The sequence below is a fragment of the Rhinopithecus roxellana genome, chromosome 11 (genome assembly GCF_007565055.1).
Source record: "Rhinopithecus roxellana isolate Shanxi Qingling chromosome 11, ASM756505v1, whole genome shotgun sequence".
Lineage (NCBI taxonomy): Eukaryota > Metazoa > Chordata > Mammalia > Primates > Cercopithecidae > Rhinopithecus > Rhinopithecus roxellana.
The window spans coordinates 70,350,859-70,374,858 of NC_044559.1; positions in this window are offsets into that span (position 1 = coordinate 70,350,859).

A 24,000-nucleotide genomic window follows, 5' to 3' on the forward strand; every position below is an offset into this window, starting at 1 on the left:
ATCTGCCACCATAGGAGGAAAGCTCATATAATTTTGTGAGAAGCTTTGTATTAGTTTTCTCCTAAAAGGAGACAGAAACAAATGAATAGATACAGAAAATAATAAACCATTTACTTTAACCTGTGTTCTTTTGGCCTCAAAAACCACATCTTGCCAGGTTATGATTGGTTTGGAAAGAGGTGGAGATGCAAGATAATAACCCAGGAAGGAAAGAGGATTATGTCATTAGGGCACAAATCACTCATTCTCACTGCAGGTCAGCGGTGAGTCTCCTGTGCCATTCCATTGCCACGCGGTTTCCCTGACCCTCTTGAAAGCAATCTGTGCTGATTACCTAAAAAATGGGGATGTCCATCTTCCTCGGTTTCATTTATAAACTAAATGGATGGTTTTTCGGTTGTTGATCACCCTGTGAAAAGCGTTTTGTCCCTTTCACAGCAATTAAGACTGGTAATTGCCCCAGGGCTATTTTTTCCCTCTTCATTTCTCACTGAGAGAGGCCAACAGTGTAACCTCTCTGCCTGTGTCCTCCACTGAGTCTCTAAGGGCTCAAAGCAGAGAAAGCAACACTCCAGGGACACGCTCCATTTTGACAGCAATTTTCTCACTTATGCTCCCTTTGCTGCAGGCTAAATTACCCTCAAATCAACAGCCCCTAAATGACAGTCTTTACAGAAATCCTCCTTAGAAGTCTGAGATAGGGTGTGAGCAGCAGGGATTGGAGGTGTGGGGCACTGAACTAAGCATCAGACAACAAAAGGCCAAATTCTGTTTTCAGCTGTGCTCCAGGTCTGCTGGTAATCTAAATAGGTCACCTGCCCCTCTGCATTTTTATGTCCTCATCTGATCTAGTTCAACATTATTTGTGCTCATGCCCTGGGACAGAGATGATTAGTAAGGTTTTGCCAGAAACACATGAATATTGTACTTTAATAATACAAATGACAGTTTAAAAATTTATGGTAAATCTAAAACATGGAATCTAATGTAGTCATTAAAATGTGTATGAGGAATTTTTATTGGCAGAGAAATGCTCACAACGTAAATGAAAAAGCTGGGTCAGAACTTGTTTCACATGATGCTCAATGCATATTGAGAAGGAAATAGATCAAAGTGTTAATAAGTGGTTGCAACTGGTTGATTTCGCCTCTTCATACCTCCGTACTCAAACTGGAGAGTTCAAACTATGTTCCTCAAAGAAATACTTTCTTTGTTACAACTTGATCACTTATGGAAGTACTAAAGGGAGAGAAGGTAATAGACACTCTATCCTCAAATAATCAAAAGAAAGCCTTTGACCACCATGATGGGTATTTGAAAAACAATCAGGTCCCCAGCTGTATTTACAGATCACCTCGGGCTTTACATCCAACTCAGTGACTTAAAATTCTACTTCAAAAGGCATTTTTCTCTATATATAAATCCAGCTTTTAAATGCTTCATAAATGATGGTGAACTTGTTATCTCTCAATACCTCAACCCTGCCTTTATTCCCAGGCTGGATTTTCAGGTCCTTAATTGGATATCAGTTGATGGCTAAAATGATGTACAGTTAACTAACTGTAATATGCAAACAACATTCTTTGACTATATCCCAAAGTGTGATCCACCAGTCTTTTGATAGATATATGACCTCAAACACTGAGGTGAAGATTCCAGGGTAAACTCACCAGATCATTTTATTTGGGAAACAACAAAATCAAATAGATTCCTTCACTGTGAACCTTCTGAAGGTTGTTAATATGCTAATATGCAATGCTAATAAGAAGAGTGAATATTGTACCCAGCATTTCCCCAAAATATTTAAACACAGAAGCTTTTTATATTGTCTTGAGACTCAAAAGTTCTGAGGGAAACAGTTTTGGAAGTACTACGCTACAGGTTTGAATACACGTGTGATGTTTCAACTGGGCTACCCCCTGACATGCATTCAGAGTGAATCAAGCAGGCTGGCCAGCCACACTCTGCTGAGTGGTTAGTTACAGGTAGTAAAATATTAGGCAGCAGACCAAGGAGAAAAGAAACCTCTGCCTCTCCCATTGTTTTGTGTGTTCACAAGGAGGCTTTTTTGGTTTTTGTTTTTATTATACTTTAAGTTCTGGGGTACATGTGCAGAACGTGCAGTTTTGTTACATAGGTATACACGTGCCATGGTGGTTTGCTGCACCCATCAACCCGTCACCTACATTAGGTAGTTCTCCTAATGCTATCCCTCCCCTAGCCCCCCAAGCGCCTGACAGGCCCTGGTGTGTGATGTTCCTCTCCCTGTGCCCATGCGTTCTCATTGTTCAACTCCCACTTATGAGTGAGAACATGCAGTGTTTGGTTTTCTGGTCTTGTGTTGGTTTGCTGAGAATAATGGTTTCTAGCTTCATCCATGTCCCAGCAAAGGACATGAACTCACAACAAGGAGGCTTTTAAAGGGGGAACTCAGGGAACTTGATCATTCCTGGAAGAACCCTAGAGGCCCCATCTTGCATGACATTTTTAGTATCACAGTCTCTCTCCTCCATTACCTGCAAGGATCATATCAAACTGCTTTGAGCTGAAAATTACTGGCCAACTAAGAATCCCAGACTCGTATTTTTGCTGGATTAGTGGTATAGTTGGCTGAATAAGGAGAGCTCATGTTGCACCTAAAAGCAGCAGCTGCTCAGCTCCCACTGGTGGTTGCCATGTGGGAATGTAGGTCCAGTATTGACAGAGAGTTTGCATTTTTCAAGAGAAACTGGATATATTGGTTTTTAATACTTTCAGTGAATGGAATTTATATACCATGCAATTCAGTCACTCAAGGTATATTCACATAGTACATTCACAAATTGTACAGCTATCACCACAACCTTATTTTATTGAAATTTTCAAGTTTTAAATGTCAGTTCAAATGCATTTGAAATAAAGTATAAGCCAAAAAATACATCTACTATCAATATTCAGCATGTGGACTATTAATTAATGGCCTCTGGTATAAACAAAAAGGAAATAATTGCCATATACTTCTGACTCTTAATGAAATTATAACCAGTAGAATTGAGTTGGGACACAAGAAATAAACAGTGTTAACTAATATTCTATTTGGAAACTTATTTATCGCATAATTTTCGATATTTATATGCATGTAGCAAGGAAACACATGGAAAATCTTTAATTTCATGGGTTATGTATGTGGATTTTAAAGTGCTAAAATACAACAAAAAGTCATTTTTTGAGGAGGGGAACCAAGACTTATCATTTAAACATTACCAATGCCCAATACAGCATCTGACACAGAGAAGGCATGTGTTAGATGTAGTATAACTCTACTCAGTAATTTGTGTGTAAGAAGTGGGATCGTTTTCCTTTTACTAATGACCACCTGTTTTCTTTCAACAGGAATGTAAGAGAATACATTCTGGGATTAGATGAGAAGTTATACCAGAAAACTCATAGACTCCATGATGCAGCTCCCTGTGAACATTTCTAAAATAATACTTTCTGTGGTTAACCTAAAGCATAGGAAAACTTTCCTCTTTTATCAATTCTTCATTAAACAGTACCCCAACACTCTAAGTGCTGCTAAATCATCACATCAACAAGTACTCACTATATAAAGATAGAATGCAGGGGAATGAAAAGCCCTGGAAGCCATGAAGTCACACATTTAAAGATAATTACTGAATAAATCTGCTCTTGCTGAACAGGCCAGCAAATCAGCCCATCGTGGTCCAGGGTAATTTGACTTTTTTTCCCCCCACTAACATAGTAGAGCTGTAAGAGCATAGCCAGATCAGAGATCAGACCCAGTTCAATGCAACCACAGAAGCAGGGTTGATATCCACTCTAGGTTATGGTGACCATCAGCCCCTTAAGCAGTAGGACCCTTGACTTGACCTCAAATGGACATACACTTACAAGCCATACACAAAGCAAGTTATGCCTCCTAAAAGGATTTAATCAAATCATTTAGATTCACTTCAGACTGGAAAAACAAAATCCAAATTTATCAAACTTAGTTTGATGCCATTTCTAAGGCAAAGTTAGAACCAAAACAACCTGGCAGGTTTAGGGGATTTGGGAGTTGCAATGGACTGAATATTTGTGTGTTTGGATGACCAAGATTAGAAAAGCCTGGTAAGCAAGGAAAGAGAAGAGAGATGAAGCTAGTATTTTCATCTTAGGAATTTAGCCACTAGATCCAGCAATAAGATATTATCCAAAGCACTTTAAGAACTGAATGTGTCTCAGTTCTGTAAGCTATGAATTTTTAACATTAAGGCCAAGCTAATATCCTTGGCAAAATATGACATTGATCTCTCATACTGATATCTGGACTCAGATCACTGTCCAAAAGGCAGCAAGTAATCGATTTCCAAAAGTGAAAATATCAAGGGCAGGTGCCACTTCTATTAGAAAAGCAAGTTTTAAAATATCCAATCTCATTTGCCAAGTAAATATTTGTATCACAAAAAAAATTCTTAGTTGCATCAGATGATTTATATGCAAAAAAACCTAATTACTTATATTTCAGGAAGATATTCATATTCTATATTCTAGAAATACAAATGTTGTACAAGAGATTAGTCAACGGATACAAAATTACAGTTAGGCAGGAGGAATACATTCCAATATTCTATTGCACAGTAGGGTAACTAACAATATTGTGTAAATTTTTAAACAACTAGAAGAGGATTTTGAATGTTCTCACCACAAAAAGATGAGAAATGTTTGAGGTAATGGATAAGCTAATTATTCTGATTAATCATACAATGTATACATGTACCAAAATATCACACAGTACTCATAAATATGTATGATTATCCATTAAAATAAAACACAATTATATAGTATACAAATATAGTTATAAATATGTATATGTATAAATATATTAAATATGTATATAAGAATATTCTATAAATATGTTTATATTAATAGAATATATATTCCATAAACACATTTCTACTGTTAGACATTTTTCTATAATCTAACTCACTTGCTTTTTTTCCAGATTATTTCCTCTTGCACATTCCATTGCTATGGACACTTGAAATTAAGGAAAGCAAAACTTTCCACTCATTTGTGTTGTTTAACTTTTCCTTTGCCTTTGAAAGCTCTACATATCTAACATAGGGAGCTCAGACAGTTTTTCAACCAATAAACCATCAGCTATCAGCAAACATAAACATGTAAGCCAGTCTTTCTCCACACTAGTTTTTACTATCTTGCCCTCTCTCTTCGTGACTTCAAAGTCTGACCAACTGGAAGAGTATGACAATTGGCCAACACTTCTAGTTGTCAGCATGCATTCTCCATGCTCCATCATCAAAGATACTAAGAACTCAGAAAAATCAAAGGGAAATTCCTAACCTGAGATGGACAGGAACTCTTCCCTCTCCATTATTTGGTATTTTGTGAGAAATCTCTTTCTTCCCATTTCACATTGGATCATCACCACCCTCTTGAAACGTGAGAGACAGAGAATTATTAGAAGTTTAATTTCCTTTTATCCCTTAAGCCTTTTTCTTCTCCATGACACTAACATTGACAGTTTAAAGAAAATAGGTTTTGTGCAAAATTTTTTTCTAGGGCAAAATTATCCACAGTTCTTAACTGAAAAGTGAATTTATAACAATGTCTGATCATAAAACTTTGCCAAGGTTAAAACTGGCAGTGAGAAATACTTTCAGTGAGAAATACCTCAGACAGCTCAATTGCTTCAGCCCTACAATGTCTGGGTGTTCATTTATATTCAAGATCATTTCACTTGTCCATGACATAGATATTTTGATCCTTAAGACCTGAAAGGGAGAAAAAGGAGGCCCGGGCTCTTGCATATGCCCAACAAATTTTATCTGACTTTAGTCATGAAAATGTCAGTGGTTCTTCCAGAGCTGCTGTTTTACTCTTTGAACTGGTGTGCTGAATTGGTATTACATTTCTGACAGATTCAATTATTTCATTTTTCCGCTTTATTTTCTTGCAAACTCACCATAAACAGATACAAATAGGAGAGCATTAATACTCAAATTCACATAGCTGAAATTTTCTTTTTTAATTGTATATATTTTAGGTGGTCAACATGATGTTTTGGTGTACATATCCATACTGAAATGATTTCCACGGGCAAATCAAGCAAATTAACATATCCATCAACTCACATAGTTGCTTGTGTATGTGTGATACTAAGTTACATAAAATCAGATTTTTATAGTTGGAAAAAATTAGAGAAATTCAAATCTAGATATCTATTTATTCATGCAAAAGGAAAATAAACAAGACAATACTCAATCTAGGTCCAGAATGGGCAAATGATTTGCTGACAACCACACAGCAGTTTAGTGGTAAAGAAAGAACAGGAAGCCAGGCCTGCCAATTCCTCCTGGTACCATTTCTACCACAATGTTGCTTCCCACCAACCTGACCAAAAGTGGACATTAATAACAAAAACAAAAACAAAAAAGGCAAATATTGATTAAGTACTTACTGCATCTCAGGCAGTTTATCACTTACTCTATATGCATTTTCTCACTTAATCTTGACAATAAAAGTATGGTACAGGTAAAATTATCTTTCCCGTTTTAAACATTAGAACACCAACACTTAAGGAGATTTTTTCTAAGATCACATGTCTAGAAATAGTTAAGTTCACTTTTTATAGGGCGTTCATGCCTCTGGCTAATGTATCATTAATGTCACACTTTTTCTGATGCAAATATTCATTCTCTATTTATGTTTAATCCACAATATTCAACATAATTACCAATGGAATTTATCACAATTCACTTTAAAGAAGTGTGCTATTTTACCAGCAAGTAACATAGCCTCACTGCACTTGATTCCCTTGGGAATATCGCCAAATGTAGGCAGCAGAGAATATGAGTTCAAATAAATCACCTCTGTGTAGATCTACCTTTTCCATGAACCCATTTCTTCACATTTCCAGGCAAAGGAATCACTGCAGCTTCACACAAGGTCTTTGTAACTCTAGTGGATGGCTATGACCTGTTTCATGAAGCCATGATTCTCTTTTTCTTTACATGTCATACAAATGAAAACAGCCAATATCTACTAGTGTCTGATTCATTTTCTTGGGAATTGTACTCACATTTATTTTATGACTCAGGCAAAACAGGCCATAAGAGGGCCATGCAAGGGGGGTGTGGTAACTCCTGTAATGGGGAGAGGGGACAAGGAGGATGTGTTCCTAAATCAGGCAATTCACAAGGATTCACTCCTCTAAATATTAGGAAACATGGGTTACTGGTCTAGACATAAAAGATAAAAAGATGGTATCTGGGCCTAGATTTGGTGCAGAGTCCCTTAATAAAGACTGTTCATCATGTACTCCCTGGCACTTTCATGAATAATTCCATTATCAACTTCATATATACCAAACCACGAGCCTATTTGTTGCATCTGTAAGTTGGACTTTGGCAATAAAAGAAAGTAATAATGTCTTAGATGATTTCTAGAATAATGTTCTAGAATTTGTCATAAACATTTATGTATTTGCATTACAAAGATATTCTGTGATAGTTTTAACAATGGTTATTAAAAATGTTTGAAGAAAAATAGATGGGTCTGGGGAAATCTAGAGAAAAAAACCATAGACTCTTAGTACATGATGGGAACTAAAAGGTTACCTAGCACCCAAATCATTTCTGTATAATCAGCATTTGACTGAATTCCAACCCCTACAAGACTCCCAGATCATTAATTGTCAGACAGTTGTAATGTTTAGCAAGGTCTTGTCTTACTATTTGAGAAATTCCCTTCATGAGGCATGAAATAATCAGTAGCAAATAATTTTTCTTTCTCATGGAGAAGCAGCCAATGATTGCTATCTAGTCTTAAATAAGACATCAAAAATCCAAATGGCCCTACAAGAGGATAGACCACATAGCTTCAAAGACTGAGAGAAACACATAATGTCAGCAAATCCCCTACATAAAGCTCCTTTTCTTAGAGATTATGTGTGTAGTGCTTTTATATTGTAAAATATAATACAAAAGAATACAGAGAAACATATAGGAGTTTTCTCTGTAAAAGAGCAGAGAGAAACATATAGCACTTTCCCAAATGGGAATTGTGTTTGATGCCATTAGGGGCACACAATTTCCGCCCTGAATGAAGCAATGTAAGTACATTCCGTGCCCACCTACCTCCTCCCTGAATGAATGATGATCAGTAAAAACACAAGTTAACAGAAAATGTGTTTCACACGGATCACTCAAAGACCTAGACTGATGGAGGAATCACCATCTTTTAGCTGTTTCAACCAGAGAATATAATCTGATCAACAAGCAGGAGAAGATGGGAATGGAAGAAATCAGATGAGGAATCAAATACTCCAGCCCAGAAGTGACACACATTCCTTCCTGTACTGTTCCATCGGTCAGAACCACTCACATGGACTACTCAGCTTCAAAGGGGAAAAATGCACTCTTCCAAGTACTGGGAAAAATAGACATGGATGTTGGTGATCTCTGGTAATGACTTCTTAACATCTCCCTGAGAGCTTTCCTTTTCCAAGTTAAGCGTTGCTAATTTCTTCAATTGATTTTCATATGACATAGTTTCCACAGCCCTCATCTTCCTAATTGCCTTCCTATTGGTCATCTCTACTTTGAGTTCTTGACCTGCACCTTTAAATTATCTGAAACTGTATGTGAATGTTATGATCATGTTGATATTCTGAGGAGAAAGGATGCAGCACTCAAAGTGGTCCAACTGAATAAAGGAGCCTTAAAAGGGTCAGTCAACCTGAGAAAGTTTAGAAACCACCACTTTAATTCTTCATTATTACCTTCAAAGGTCATGCTTAGTGATACAATTTTAGCAATGTCTGACCACAAGTGAATACTATTGTTCTGTTCTATGTTTTGATATGAACAAAAATCTAACATGTCTATGAAAATAGCCTAACATTGTATTATTGTGACAAAATATTGGACTACAGTGAGTTTGTGGGCAACTAAAACACCCAAGGGTGTGCCACTTGAAATGCTGTCAAGCTAAGCATCACCAATCTTGAACTTATGCAAATTCTGGGGGGTTGTTTTAGTTATTTCTCTTAGCTCTCTTCTCATTTTTACTTATTGTAGGCTCAAATTTCACATCTTGTGTTGACATGGATGTGGTGAAAAGGGAACACTTTTACACTGCTGGTGGGAATGTAAACTAGTACAACCACTATGGAAAACTGTATGAAGATCCTTTAAAGAACTAAAAGTAGAACTACAATTCAATCCAGCAATCCCACTACTGGGTATCTACCCAAAGGAAAAGAAGTCATTATATGAAAAAGACACATGCACCCACGTGTTTATAGCAGCCCAATTTGCAATTGCAAAAATATGAAACCAACATAAATGCCCATCAATCAATGAGTAGATAAAGAAAATATGGTATACATACCCCATGGAATACTACTCAGCTATAAAACTGAATTAAATAACGGCCTTTGCAGCAACTTGGATGAAGCTGGAGGTCATTATTCTAAGTGAAGCAACTCAGAAATGAAAAACCAAATGTTGTGTGTTCTCATAAGTGGGAGCTAAGCTATGAGGATGCACAGGCATAAGAATGATACAATGGATTTTAGGGACTAAGGGAGGAAGGATGGGAGGAGGTTGAAGAATAAATGACTACATATTGGGTACAGTGTACACTGCTCTGGTGATAGGTGCACCAAAATCTCAGAAATCACCACTATCGAACTTATCCATGTAGCCAAACCCCACCTGTTCCCCAAAACTACTGAAATAATTTTTTTTAAAGGTTCACATCTTGGTAAATAGTATTTGGTCCTAATCCTGTTCTTCACATCCATATTTGTGTTTTCTCATCACCAGTAGACATAGATTCCTTTGAGGCAACTACACAGAACATTGAGCAGCTGAGTGCAAAGGACTAAGCCACAGAGCGTATCACATAAGAAATCCCTCCAGGATGACACGACTTGTGGTCAACAGCACACTAGATCATCTCCCTGTTCTGCATCTATTCTCAGGTTTTCATCAGTGTTCATGAATGCGCTTCCCTCCCTAACATGAAGCATTTCCCTGCTCCTCACTGAGTGGCCCTTCCACTGCAGTGAACAGGTTTCTGGTCCCACCCGACAAAGTTCTCAGTGATAACCTTCAGTCTGAATTGAATTCTTTATTATTTTCTTTGTCAAATTTTCTTTACCTAAAGTGTGTCCTTAATATTAATATTTTAATCACAGCTTTAATACCAAATGTGAATTCAGAAAAGTTATTTAATGACTCTGGAGCCCATTTTATTCACCAATAAAGAGATGGTTGGACCAGAAATCTTAGGGTCATTTGCAACTCTACAAATGTAAGATTCTCTGAATTTTTCTGGATATTTTCTTCTGAAGAGTGAAAAAGTTCCCTGATAGAATTGTAAAAATCCTATGACAACAAATAAACTAAAGCATGAAGAGAGGATGGAATTTTCCAACTGTTGTGCATAGCCCATTGTAGAATCAGGAACATAACCTCACCCTGTATGCATTCCCTCGAGAAATAATAGCACTTCATCCTCCTGCCAGACATTAAAATGCCCTTATGTACCACCTAATAGTAATAACTGTTTAGTCCTGACTTAATGCCGCCTATCAATTCACATTACATTGGCCTGTTAGCTTCAAAACACCTCAGAAGGTTAACTGTGCAATGATTCAATAACATTTATCTAAAGATCAAAATATTATGAGATTATAGTACAGAAAACAATAGTAATGTAATGCACTCGTTATAGCTATTCAGCAAAAATAGAAAAATAGAAAATGTACAGCTATGTTACTCTGCTTCCCCCTGTATGAAATATTTAGCCCAGACAATCGTTATTCTCAGATTAATGCCATTCAACTTTACTTAAAATGTTAATGGTGGTTTCCCTCCTTCCTCACTAGGATCCTGACTAATCACACCATATGCCAGAGGGCCTCATATATGAAGTCACTGGAAGCCATTTACAGGTTTCAGCAAGCTGAGTTTCTTTCAAGATGAGAAGGAAAAAAATCAGTTTTACCTTGTTGTATCAAGAAACACGGCCTGGAACTCAGATGAGTAGATAGCTTAAATGCATTGCATAATGTCTTCCTTCTTAAGAAATTATAAACCCTGTGTCGAGCATACCAGCCCAGCCACTGATATCCCAGAGAAAACAGGAGTTGTTTCAGGAAGAAGTTGAACTGATCATTATTTTTCTGTCTTCTTGCCTCTGCACTCTTCACTTTACACAAACATTCCCTATTAAGTAATTTATCTGCAAAGAAAATCTAAACACACCAAATAATTGCCTTTTTACTTCACTGTAAAAATAAGCAAGCATGTTGCTGTCTAGATTTCAGAGCCACATCCTTCTCTATATCCAGTGACAATGGGGCCTCTTTGAGTTGAGTATTTTTTTTTTAATTTCCTCAGGTTTTCACAGATGAAAACACGAGTCATGTAGAGGAAGTCAGTCATTACAAGAGCCTCTGTAAACAAATCATCCCATAAATCTTTCTGGAACCAGCTAACTCTTTCTGAGGGAATGGATAAACATTCCTTGCTAACCTGGGTAGAAATAAAGTTCTCAATTATCATTATTATCAACTGAAAAAAGCAAGAATGGCTTACATATTAGGACCCTCAACAAATAGTTGTAGGTGTATTTGCTGAAGAATGTTTATTTATTCAGTACCTACTATATTTCCAGGACCAGAGAAAATAATTATAAAAAATAAGACATGGCATGGGGCTTCAGGGAATTTATTATACACCTTGGGGGAGCAATGGCATATTTAATATAATGGGAAATCAATATTAGAAAAAAAATCACACTTTAAAAGCCTTGTATAATAGACTGTAAATTTTTATAGATTTGGAAAGAATTTATATATATATATGTATATATACATGCTAGGGTGAACATTGAATGAAGGCTTTGTTGAAAAAGCTTCTGTTCATTTATTCTGAGTTACAACATTAGGGTTAACAGGTGAGCAAAAATCTCAATGGCTCATCCAACATTTATTTCTCACTCACATAAGTGATATCTGAGGGCTGGCTTCAGTTTTGTTCAATGGTTTCTTTACCCAGAGACCCAGGCTAAAGTAGCAGCCTTATTTTAATCTGCTGGTAGAAGGAAGAGATAAAAATAATGAGACTACATGATGCTCTTGAAGTGTCTTCTCTGTCCTAGCATGTGTTACTTTCATATTCCATTGTCCAAAGCAAGTCACATGGCCAACCCAACCATTAATGAGGTAGCAAATATACTTATCCTAAGCACAGCAAATCACTTAGGAAAAAGTGACAATATATAATCTTCTCAGAGGGAGCAAATGATACAACAATAATACATTAATGTAATTTAACAATACGATACTGCAATCTACCAAGTGGTATATATGTATGGAATATGGTTTTGCACAAGGAAGAATGGAGGAAGGTCATTCTGGAGGTAGAGATTTCAAGAATATCTGGGTCATAACATATATCTATACTGTTTTTATCTGAGACTCCCAAAGAGACTTCCAAAAATATTGTAATAATTTGCACTCCCACTAAAAGTGTGTAAAAGGATCTTTTCAATCCTATTTTTTATAAACTGCTCAATGTGCCAATTTGTGAGATAGGAAAAAAATGTTAATTTATGTTCTTATTTCCATTCCTCTGGTTAAGGATGAGCATTTTTCATATGTTTTGTGGCTATGTATATATTTCCTATTCATATGCTTTCAGAAAAATGACCTTTCGGTACAGAAAGAGAATTTATACAGTCTGTTAAAATTCATTGTAATCTGCTCAGGGGCAGGTTTAGGCATTAGACACAGGGGTCAAGGATGTATATCAAGTGAAGTAACATGTTTCTAAAATTAGGGATTATTTTTTGAGTGGTATGTGGCAATGTGTCAGAATTCCCTCTGTTTCCTTATTTACTTCCAAATATCACCCCGCTGCACACACTCAACTTACTTACCAGACATGGAAAGACACCACCTGGGATGAAAATCACAGATTTTAAAATGCTAAATCCTGGCCATGAACATAGTATATCTGATCACTGAGATGAGGATGGACTCCCCTATCTTTGGGGGTTGCTAGAATGCTGATCTCATACGACTAAAAAATCACAAATCGTACTTCAACACCCTTCTCAATTCTCTTGCATCTTATTCTCTCTACTCCAACATTTTCAAAACTGTTTCTCATGGAACATTAATCCCATAACATGCTACAGGGAAAAAACAACAACAACAACAACAAAAAGAAATGAAGTAAAGTTATAGTCAAATAAGGTTGAGAAATACTATGTACTGATACTATCCTCAAACTCACAAGCTGAATGACCTTGGGCAAGTGACTTTCTTTGTCGGACTTTGGCTCCTACATGTGTAAAATGGTGTGATAATAACAGTAACTTCCACATAGGTTTGTTGTAAATATTAAATTCGTTAAATCATGCAAAGCACTTAGAACAATGCCTGGCATATACTTAGTGTTTAATATGTTTGTTATTATTATTATCATTTTATTAGCATTAGTAGCTGCATCTAAAGGCTCTGAAAAAACCTTTGCAGCAAATAAGCTTATTTAACATTGCTTAATTCAGATTATTTCTCATTAATTATTTTTTACTTAATTTAGAAAATACCATTCTTCTTTTATCTGAATCTTCGTATAGAAAATGAATAGCTGGGGGGGTCGGGAGACACAGAGACCATGGTCAAGGTCAATAGGAAAAGTCATCTTGTAATTTGTGTTTAACCTCAAGTTTTCCCTCAAGTGCCAGCCCAAAGAACAGCTTCTGCCTCTTCTGTAGGAGAAGAGACACTTGACACACCCTATCCACATGCAATGTCAAGCATTACAATTATCTCTGTCTGCTACCACATAATAAAGGAAAATTAAAAATAACTTGAGTTCCTACATTTCATGTTCTTCTTGTTGTATCAGAAGATAACTATTTCTGAGCACATTATGAATAGAAAACAATTCTTGCTGGAAAATTTCAAGAGGAAAGAGATGATCCTTTCCCTTGTCATGCTCTCGGTGATAAATAGGGCACAGAATTCTATTCTCCAAGGGTAAGATCTGACTTCTTTTATTTGGAAGCCAGGGCAGCATTAAATGAAACATTTATTTCCTTGACATCAACAACAACTGCCTGAAATTTCTTGTGCAAGACACAGACTTGCGCTACCTGCCTGCTCTTGCAGTGTTCGTTTCATAACAAGTAAGTATGCTCTGTCCTTAGCAAAAAGGAGAATGTCCCAGGGGCCACTCAGAATGGGCCACCAGACTGACCCCAGTGCATTTGTGTCACTGAGTACACCCAGATACTCAAGAGACCAGCCGCTGCTCGGCAGCGGGGCCAAGTAGATACTGGGAACTTGGGACCTCACATGTTATTTGAAGAAGGTAATTGAAAAAACTGAATTTTTTCCTTTATCAGAAAACACATGAAATATACATTTAATCGGGGATTTTAATTTATTCAAACTACAAAAATCACTTTTGATAAGTATCTTTTTAATTTGATTTTTAACAGTAAGTAAACATATGAGGATTATTAAATATTACAAACCAAACCAGAAACTATCTGATTGACTGCTGTTAGTATTTCTCAAAAGTAAAGATGCCCTAGACCTAATGTTAATGGTTGTCTAAGTTTAAAATAAAGGAATGAACTCATGTATCACTTTTTTACTGTAGCTATGACAAATTACCAAAAACTTGACAGCTTAAAACAATATCCACTTATTATCTCACAGTTCTCTGGGTAGAAGTCCAACACACATCTCACTGGCCTAAAATTAAGGTGTCAGCAAGGCTACATTTCTTACTAGAGGCCACAGGGAAGACTCCACTTCTAAGCTCATTCATATTGTTGACTGAGTTGAGCTCCTTTCATTCCGTTCATTTGTAGAACTTAGGATCTCATTTCTTTGCTGACTGTCAGTGGGGAACTGCCCTCTCTCCAGTCCTTACACACAACCTCCCTACATCTCAAAACCAGCAACAACGATGCATCAAATCCTTCACCTACTTGGAATCTGACTTCCTTCTCCTCTCTCTGACTCAACCAAAGAAAGTTTTCTGCTTCTAAAGGCTCATGTGACTATATAAGTCCAACACAGATAATCCAGGATAATCTCCCTATTTTAACATCTGCTACCTTAATTACAACTGCAAAGTCCTTTTTGTCATAACAGGTAACATATTCATAGGATTAGGAACATCTTGGAGAGGCAGGGGGCAGTATTATTCGTTCTACCATAACTAGTGTTAATTTAAAGGTAGATTGCTTTTCTCTTCAAGAGGAAAACAACCACACATTTTACTATAGGGAGAAAGCACATTGTTTTGCTGATTTTGAGATCATTTTTCTTATCTTATTTGGACTTAATTATCAATGGAAAAGGCCATGCTTTAGGTGTTGACCTCCCTTAATAGCACAGTTTCCTAGTCATCCAGATGCTTCTACTCACAGCAGTTTTAATACACATATATTTTAGGGGCCAGGCTTTAGCCCACTGAGAGGATAATCACCACTCTGTCATGATAAACTCTCCTCTGGGAATTCTCCAGTTTTTTTAGGTTGAGCTCTATCACAACACAGATCCTTTTTCAAAGTCTGTAACATTCACATTTCTATCACACACCTTTCATCACTACTAGATGGGAGGTATATGATGGCAAGTTTTTTATGTCTTGTTCACCATGAATCACCAGTGCCAAGCACAGTGCCTGGTCCAAAGAGGTGTCCAGTGAATTCTGGTTGAGAAAAATAATGAATGAGTCAATGAATGAATGAATAAACACAGCAGTTTAAGGAAGAACTTGGATAGAATCAATGAAAGTAAACTGCAAACAAATTTTCATAGACTGTGAAACATTTGATACACCAAATGAGTCCTGAAAGATTTCAACCAGATTCACCACTTGTTTAAAGATAAGAGTATCAACTCATTGGGATGAAATTTGCATTGCTGGAGTTTTAAACTTCCATTTCTATCTTAACATACATCAAAGAGTAGCTGAATCAACTCCTAGGTCACATCTATTACACAATAACCATGTACTCAATAACCAAGTAAGGTGAATCAGAACTCAAATAAGGCCAAATTTTTAGATTTTACTAACTAAAATATGCAGTTAATCAAATGGCCATACTTATGGCTATGATTTATTACAGAGGACACAAAGCAAAATCAGAAAAGAGAAAATGTACAAAGGGCAAAGTCCAGAGGAAACCAGGTGCAAGCTTCCAAGGGTCTTCTCCTAGTGGAGTGCCGAATTCCCCAGCAATTACTGTGACAATATGTGTGAAATGTTGTCTACCAAGAAAGCTCATCAGAGACTTGGTGCCCAAGGTATTTATTGCAGCTGGTCATCCAAGTACCCACTGCTTAACATGTACCAAAATTTCCAGACTCCCAGAGGAAAGCAGGTGTTTAGCATAAACCACATGGTTTGCATGGTTTAGACAGTGAGTCACTCTGGCCAGTTAGTGTGATGGGAACCCTCCCAAAATCCAAGTTCCCAGAAGCCAGCCAAGGATCATCCTTGTAAGTAGGCTTTTTAAACGATAATAGCCAGGGTTGCTATATTAACAGAACAATAATAAACATATTCTACACAACATTGTAGAATTTCTATTAATGTCTATGATTTTCCGCCTTCACTTGCTGAACAATGTATGTTTCATTTTCCCATTGTTCCTAAAGATTTGAGTCTTGCATATATTTTGAGCATGAGTGCTGATGCTGATAAATAAACAGAGAATCATTCACAAAGAAATCTTTATGACAAAATTGGGTAGCATTAAAATACTGATAAATTTTACATTGAGTCATGGAAATAAATCTGTGTGACATGAAAAAAGATGAATACTATGGCATTAATAGGTAGCTCTGAAATATGTATCAATTTAAATTCAATAATGAATAATCTCTTCCTTAAAGTGATATATTTTTATACTGGATGTCTGAAGAAACATTTAAGAAAATAAATACTTATAAATGCATGAAGAAGAAAGTTCATGTAAAAAAAAGCAAAATATTTTAAATTATAAAAGCTAAAATTTTGAGCAGATAATTCAGCTTAAATACATGTACTTATACTAGTGTGACATATTTTTTGTATTAACTTGGTATATAATTGATGGCATATGATTTGCATATTTTATTATTGCTCTTCCTCCCTACACTTTAACAATATCTATTTATTTGTATCACAAAAATTAGAATTTATCATCCATAAAATTCTGGGCAACATTAACCTTTGTGCTCACTATGAAAAATAAAAATAAAAAGTAATAATATTAGCAAGATTTAAAATGAACATTTACCTATTAAAGAGAACATGTTTTATTAATTTCTTCAGCATTTCCTAAGCAAATACTATATGTCTGAAACTGCTAGGAAATGAAGAAAAGTACTGACTAAAACAATAGATTCTTCCCTCAAAGAACTAACGTCTAATGGGAGAAATAGACTTTTGAACAAATGAATTTAGTTAGTGCAAAACTACCTGAACAGAGGTGTGTGCTAGGCGTTACATAAACTCACAGAGAATAAGATTTGAGTTTTGAGCAATGGGAAGCTTGTTTGGCAGACAGAAGAAAGAATAGCATGCAAGGGAAGCTCCTCAAGGCAGACTCCAAGCTTCCTGAGTGCAGTGCTGTTACCCCTGCTCTTTGTCCCAGCCCCAGTGCCAGGAGCTCCACATCCCTGCAGCTGCACATTTCCCCTTCCCTCCAGGGCTCTCTACTGTTACAGAGGCTGCAGGGTCCCTGCTTCTGGCAAAGGCCTTTCCAACTCTGATACCCCAGGGCCCACTCCCTCTTGCAGTTTCAAGTCTTTCTCCTATAGTTATGCCCCTCTCTACTGCATTTTGAATTTTGAATTTCTCCCTCTCCACTGAGTTACTCCCAGAGAACACAGAGATGCTTTCATGTTTCCCATCTTTAAAAGGACAAAAATACAAAAATATCAACAAAAAAAAAATTCCACCCACTCATCTTCTCCTCCAATACCTATTCCATTTCTCAAAAATTTCACAAGTGTTGACCAGATTTAGTCTCCACTTTCACATCTCCTATTTGCTCTTTTTAAATTTAATTAGATGTTTCAAAGTGAAAACTAGAAATTACTTTATCAGCAAATACATGCACCCATGTCCCAGAACTTAAAATTTTTGTGAACTTTTTCCAATTTTTTTTTTTTTTATTATACTTTAAGTTCTGGGATACGTGTGCAGAACGTGCAGGTTTGTGACATAGGTAAACACATGCCATGGTGGTTTGCTGCACCCATCGACCCGTCATCTACATTAGGTATTTCTCCTAATGCTATCCGTCCCCTAGGCCCCCTACCCGACAGACCCTGATGTTCCCTCCCTGAGTCCATGTGTTCTCATTGTTCAGCTCCCACTTATGAGTGAAAACATGCAGTGTTTGGTTTTCTGTTCTTCTGTTAGTTTGCTGAGAATGACAGATGGTTTCCAGCTTCATCCATGTTCCTGCAAAGGACGTGAACTCATCCTTTTTTATGGCTGCATAGTATTCCATGGGGTATATGTGCCACATTTTCTTTATCTAGTCTATCATCGATGGGCATTTGGGTTGGTTCCAAGTCTTTGCTATTGTGAACTGTACCGCAATAAACATACGTGTGCATGTGTCTTTATAGTAGATAGTTTATAATCCTTTGGTATATACCCAGTAATGGGATTGCTGGGTCAAATGTTATTTCTGGTTCTAGATTGTTGTGGAATTGCCACAATGTCTTCCACAATCGTTGAACTAATTTACACTCCCACCAACAGTGTAAAAGCATTTCTATTTCTCCACATCCTCTCCAGCATCTATTGTTTCCTAACTTTTTAATGATCGACATTCTAATTGAAGTGAGACAGTATCTCATTGTGGTTTTGATCTCCATTTCTCTAATGACCAGTGATGATGAGCTTTTTTTCATATGCTTATTGACCGCATAAATGTCTTCTTTTGAGAAGTGTCTGTTCATCTCCTTTGCCCACTTTTTGATGGGCTTGTTTTCTTCTTGTAAATTTGTTTAAGTTCTCTGTAAATTCTTGATATTAGCCCTTTGTCACATGGATAGATTGCAAAAATTTTCTCTCATTCTGTAGGTTTCCTGTTCATTCTGATGACAGTTTATTTTGCTGTGTGGAAGCTCTTTAGTTTAATTAGATCCCATTTGTCAATTTTGGCTTTTGTTGCCATTGGTTTTGGTGTTTTAGTCATGAAGTTTTTGCCCATGCCTATGTCCTAAATGGTATTGACTGGGTTTTCTTCTATGGTTTTTATGGTTCTAGGTCTTAGGTTTAAGTCTTTAATCCATCTTGAGTTAATTTTTGTATAAGGAGTAAGGAAAGGATCCAGTTTCAGCTTTCTACTTATGGCTAGCCAATTTTCCCAGCACCATTTATTAAATAGGGAATCCTTTCCCCATTTCTTGTTTTTGTCAGGTTTGTCAAAGATCAGATAGTTGTAGATGTGTGGTATTATTTCTGAGGGCTCTGTTCTGTTCCATTGGTCTATATATCTGTTTTGGTACCACTACCGTGCTGTTTTGGTTACTGTAGCCTTGCAGTATAATTTGAAGTCAGGTAGTGTGATGCCTCCAGCTTTGTTCTTTTTGCTTAGGATTGTCTTGGCTATGTGGAATGATTTTTGGTTCCATATGAAATTTAAAGTAGTTTTTTCTAATTCTGTGAAGAAAGTCATTGGTAGCTTGATGGGGATAGCACTGAATCTATAGATTACTTTTGGCAGTATGGACATTTTCATGATATTGATTCTTCCTGTCTGTGAGCATGGAATGTCCATTTGCTTGTGTTCTCTCTTATTTCCTTGAGCAGTGATTTATTGTTCTCCTCAAAGAGGTCCTTCACATCCCTTGTAAGTTGTATTGCTAGGTGTTTTATTATTTTTGTAGCAATTGTGAGTGGGAGTTCACTCATGATTTGGCTCTCTGTTTGTCTATTTTTTCGTGTATAGGAATGCTTGTGATTTTTGCACATTGATTTTGTATCCTGAGACTTGCTAAAGTTGCTTATCAGCTTAAGGAGATTTGAGGCTAAGACCATGGAGTTTTCTAAATATACAATCATGTCATCTGCAGACAATGTGGCTTCCTCTCTTCCTATTTGAATACCTTTATTTCCTTCTCTTGCCTGATTGCCCTGGCCAACACTTCCAATACTATGTTGAATAGGAGTGGTGAGAGAGGGCATCTTTGTCTTGTGCTGGTTTTCAAAGGGAATGCTTCCAGTTTTTGCCCATTCAGTATGATGTTGGCTGTGGGTTTGTCATAAATAGCTCTTATTATTTTGAGATACATTCCATCAATAGAGTTTATTGAGAGTTTTTAGCATGAAGGGGTGTTGAATTTTGTCTAAGATCTTTTCTGCATCTATTAAGATAATCATGTGATTTTTGTCATTGCTTCTGTTTATGTGATGGATTACAGTTTATTGATTTGCGTATGCTGTACTAGCCTGGCATCCCAGGGATGAAGCCCACTTGATCATGGTGAATAAGCTTTTTGATGTGCTGTTGGATTCGGTTTGCCAGTATTTTAAAGAGGATTTTCACATCGATGTTCATCAGGGATGTTGGCCTGAAATTTTCTTTTTTTGTTGTGTCTCTGCCAGGTTTTGGTATCAGGACTATGCTGGCCTCATAAAATGAGTTAGGGAGGATTCCCTCTTTTTCTATTGATTGGAATAGTTTCAGAAGTAATGGTACCAGCTCCTCCTTGTACCTCTGGTAGAATTCAGCTGTGAATCCATCTGGTCCTGGACATTTTTGGTTGGTAGGCTATTAATTACTGCCTCGATTTCAGAACTTGTTATTGATCTATTCAGGGATTCGACTTCTTCCTGGTTTAAACTTCAGAGGGTGTATGTGTCCAGGAATTTATCCATTTCTGCTAGATTTTCTGGTTTATTTGCGTAGAGGTGTTTATAGTATTCTCTGATGGTAGTTTGTATTTCTGTGGGCTCAGTGGTGATATCCCCTTTATCATTTCTTATTGCATCTATTTGATTCTTCTCTCTTTTCTTCTTTATTAGTCTGGCTAGCTGTTTATCTATTTTGCTGATCTTTTCAAAACAACGGATCCTGGATTCACTGATTTTTTTTTGAAGGGTTCTTCATGTCTCTATCTCCTTCAGTTCTGCTCTGATCTTAGTTATTTCTTGTCTTCTGCTAGCTTTTGAATTTGTTTGCTCTTGCTTCTCTAGTTCTTTTAATTGTGATGTTAGGGTGTCTATTTTAGATCTTTCCTGCTTTATCTTGTGGGCATTTAGTGCTATAAATTTCCCTCTAAACATACTTTAAATGTGTCCCAGAGATTCTGGTACATTGTGTCTTTGTTCTCACTGGTTTCAAATAACTTATTTATTTCTGTCTTAATTTGGTTGTTTACCCAATAGTCATTCAGGAGCAGGTTGTTCAGTTTTCATGTAGTTGTGCAGTTTTGAGTGAATTTCTTAACCCTGAGTTCTAATTTGATTGCACTGTGGTCTGAGAGACAGATTGTTGTCATTTCTCTTCTTTTACGTTTGCTGAGGAATGTTTTACTTCCAATTATGTGGTCAAATTTAGAATAAGTGTGAAGTGGTGCTGAGAAGAATGTATATTCTGTTGATTTGGGGTGGAGAGTTCCATAGATGCCTTGAGTTCTGATTGATACAGAGCTGAGTTCAAGTCCTGAATATCCTTGTTAATGTTCTGTCCCATTGATCTGTCTAATATTGACAGTGGGGTATTAAAGTCTCCCATTATTATTATGTGGGAATCTAAGTCTCTTTGTAGGTCTCTAAGAACTTGCTTTATGAATCTGGGTGCTCATGTATTGGGTGCATATATGTTTAGGAGAGTTAGCTCTTCTTGTTGCATTGATCCCTTTACCATTATGTAATGCCTTTCTTTGTCTCTTGATCTTTGTTAGCTTAAAGTCTGTTTTATCAGAGACTAGGATTGCAGCCCCTGCTTTTTCTTTCTTTGCTTTCCATTTGGTTGGTAAATATTCCTCTATTCCCTTATTTTGAGCCTATATGTGTCTTTGCATGTGAGATGGGTCTCCTGAATACAGCACACTGATGGGTCTTGACTCTTTATCCAGTTTGCCAGTCTGTGTCTTTTTATCGGGGCATTTAGCCCATTTACATTTAAGGTTAATATTTTTATGTGGGAATTTGATCCTGTCATTATGATGCTACCTGGTTATTTTGCCTGTTAGTTGATGCAGTTTCTTCATATTGTCGAAGGTCTTTACAATTTGATATGTTTTTGCGGTGGCTGGTACTGGTTTTTCTTTTCCATGTTTAGTGCTTCCTTCAGGAAGTCTTGTAAGGCAGACCTGCTGGTGACAAAATCTCTCAGCATTTGTTTTTCTGTAAAGGATTTTATTTCTCTTTCACTTATGAAGCTTAATTTGACTGGATATGAAATTCTGGGCTGAAAATTCTTTCCTTTAAGAATGTTGAATATTGGCCCTCACTCTCTTCTGGCTTGTAGCGTTTCTGCAGAGAGATCTGCTGTTAGTCTGATAGGTTTCCCTTTGTGGGTAACCTGACCTTTCTCTCTGGCTGCCCTTAATATTTTTTTCCTTCATTTCAACCTTGGTGAATCTGACAATTATGTGCCTTGGAATTGCTCTTCTTGAGGAGTATCTTTGTGGTGTTCTCTGTATTCACTGAATTTGAATGTTGGTCGGTCTTGCTAAGTTGGGGAAGTTCTCCTGGATAATATCCTGAAGAGTGTTTTCCGACTTGGTTCCATTCTCCCTGTCACTTCCAGGTACACCAATCAAACGTAGGTTTGGTCTTTTCACATAGTCCCATGTTTTTTGGAGGCTTTGTTCATTTCTTTTCATTCTTTTATCTCTAATCTTGTCTTCTCACTTTATTTCCTTAAGTTTATTTTCAATCTGTGATATCCTTTCTTCTGCTTGATCAATTTGGCTATTCATACTTGTACATGCTTCACGAAGTTCTCGTGCTGTGATTTTCAGCTCCATTAGGTCATTTATGTCCTTCTCTAAATGGTTATTCTAACTAGCAGTTCCTCTAACCTTTTTTCAAAGTTCTTAGCTTCCTTGCATTGGTTAGAACACGCTCCTTTCACTTAGAGGAGTTTGTTATTACCCACCTTCTGAAGCCTACTTCCATCAATTTGTTAAACTCATCCTCTGTCCAGTTTTGTTCCCTTGCTGGCGATGAGTTGTGATCCTTTGGAGGAGAAGAGGCCTTCTGGTTTTTGGAATTTTTAGCCTTTTTGCACTGATTTTTCCTCATCTTTGTGAATTTATCTACCTTTTGTCTTTCATGTTGGTGACCTTTGGATGGGTTTTCTTTATGGAAGTCCTTTTTGTTGACGTTGATGCTATTCCTTTCTGTTTGTTAGTTTTCTTTCTAACAGGCCCCTCTGCTGCAGTTCTGCTGGAGTTTGCTGGAAGTCCACTTCATACCCTGTTTGCCTGGGTGTCACCAGCAGAGGCTGCAGAACAGCAAAGATTTCTGCCTGTTCCTTCCTCTGGAAGCTTCATCCCAGAGGGGCACCCACCAGATACCAGCCGGAGCTCTCCTGTATGAGGTGTCTGTTGACACCTGCTGGGAGGTGTCTCCCCAACAGGAGGCACGGGGGTAAGGGACCCACTCAAGGAGGCAGTCTGTCCCTTAGCAGAGCTCGAGTTCACTCAAGTTTTATAGTAACTTTGTATTCTTTTAAATCTTTATTTTACAGAGGCTTAAGAGTTAGATGACTTGCCTAAGGTCACACAAGGTAAATTTCAGACCTGGAATTCCAATATAGGTTTGTTTGGTAAACCCAAGAGACTAAACATTGTACTTCATGGCCCTTCAATATGAATGCAAAACAAGAGTTTTTTAATCCATAAGTGGATATCAGTGCTACCACCGTAATAACATTATCTGTGTTAACACAAAACCTGGTGATTTAGTGTCTGGTGAGGGTCTGTTTCTTGGTTCA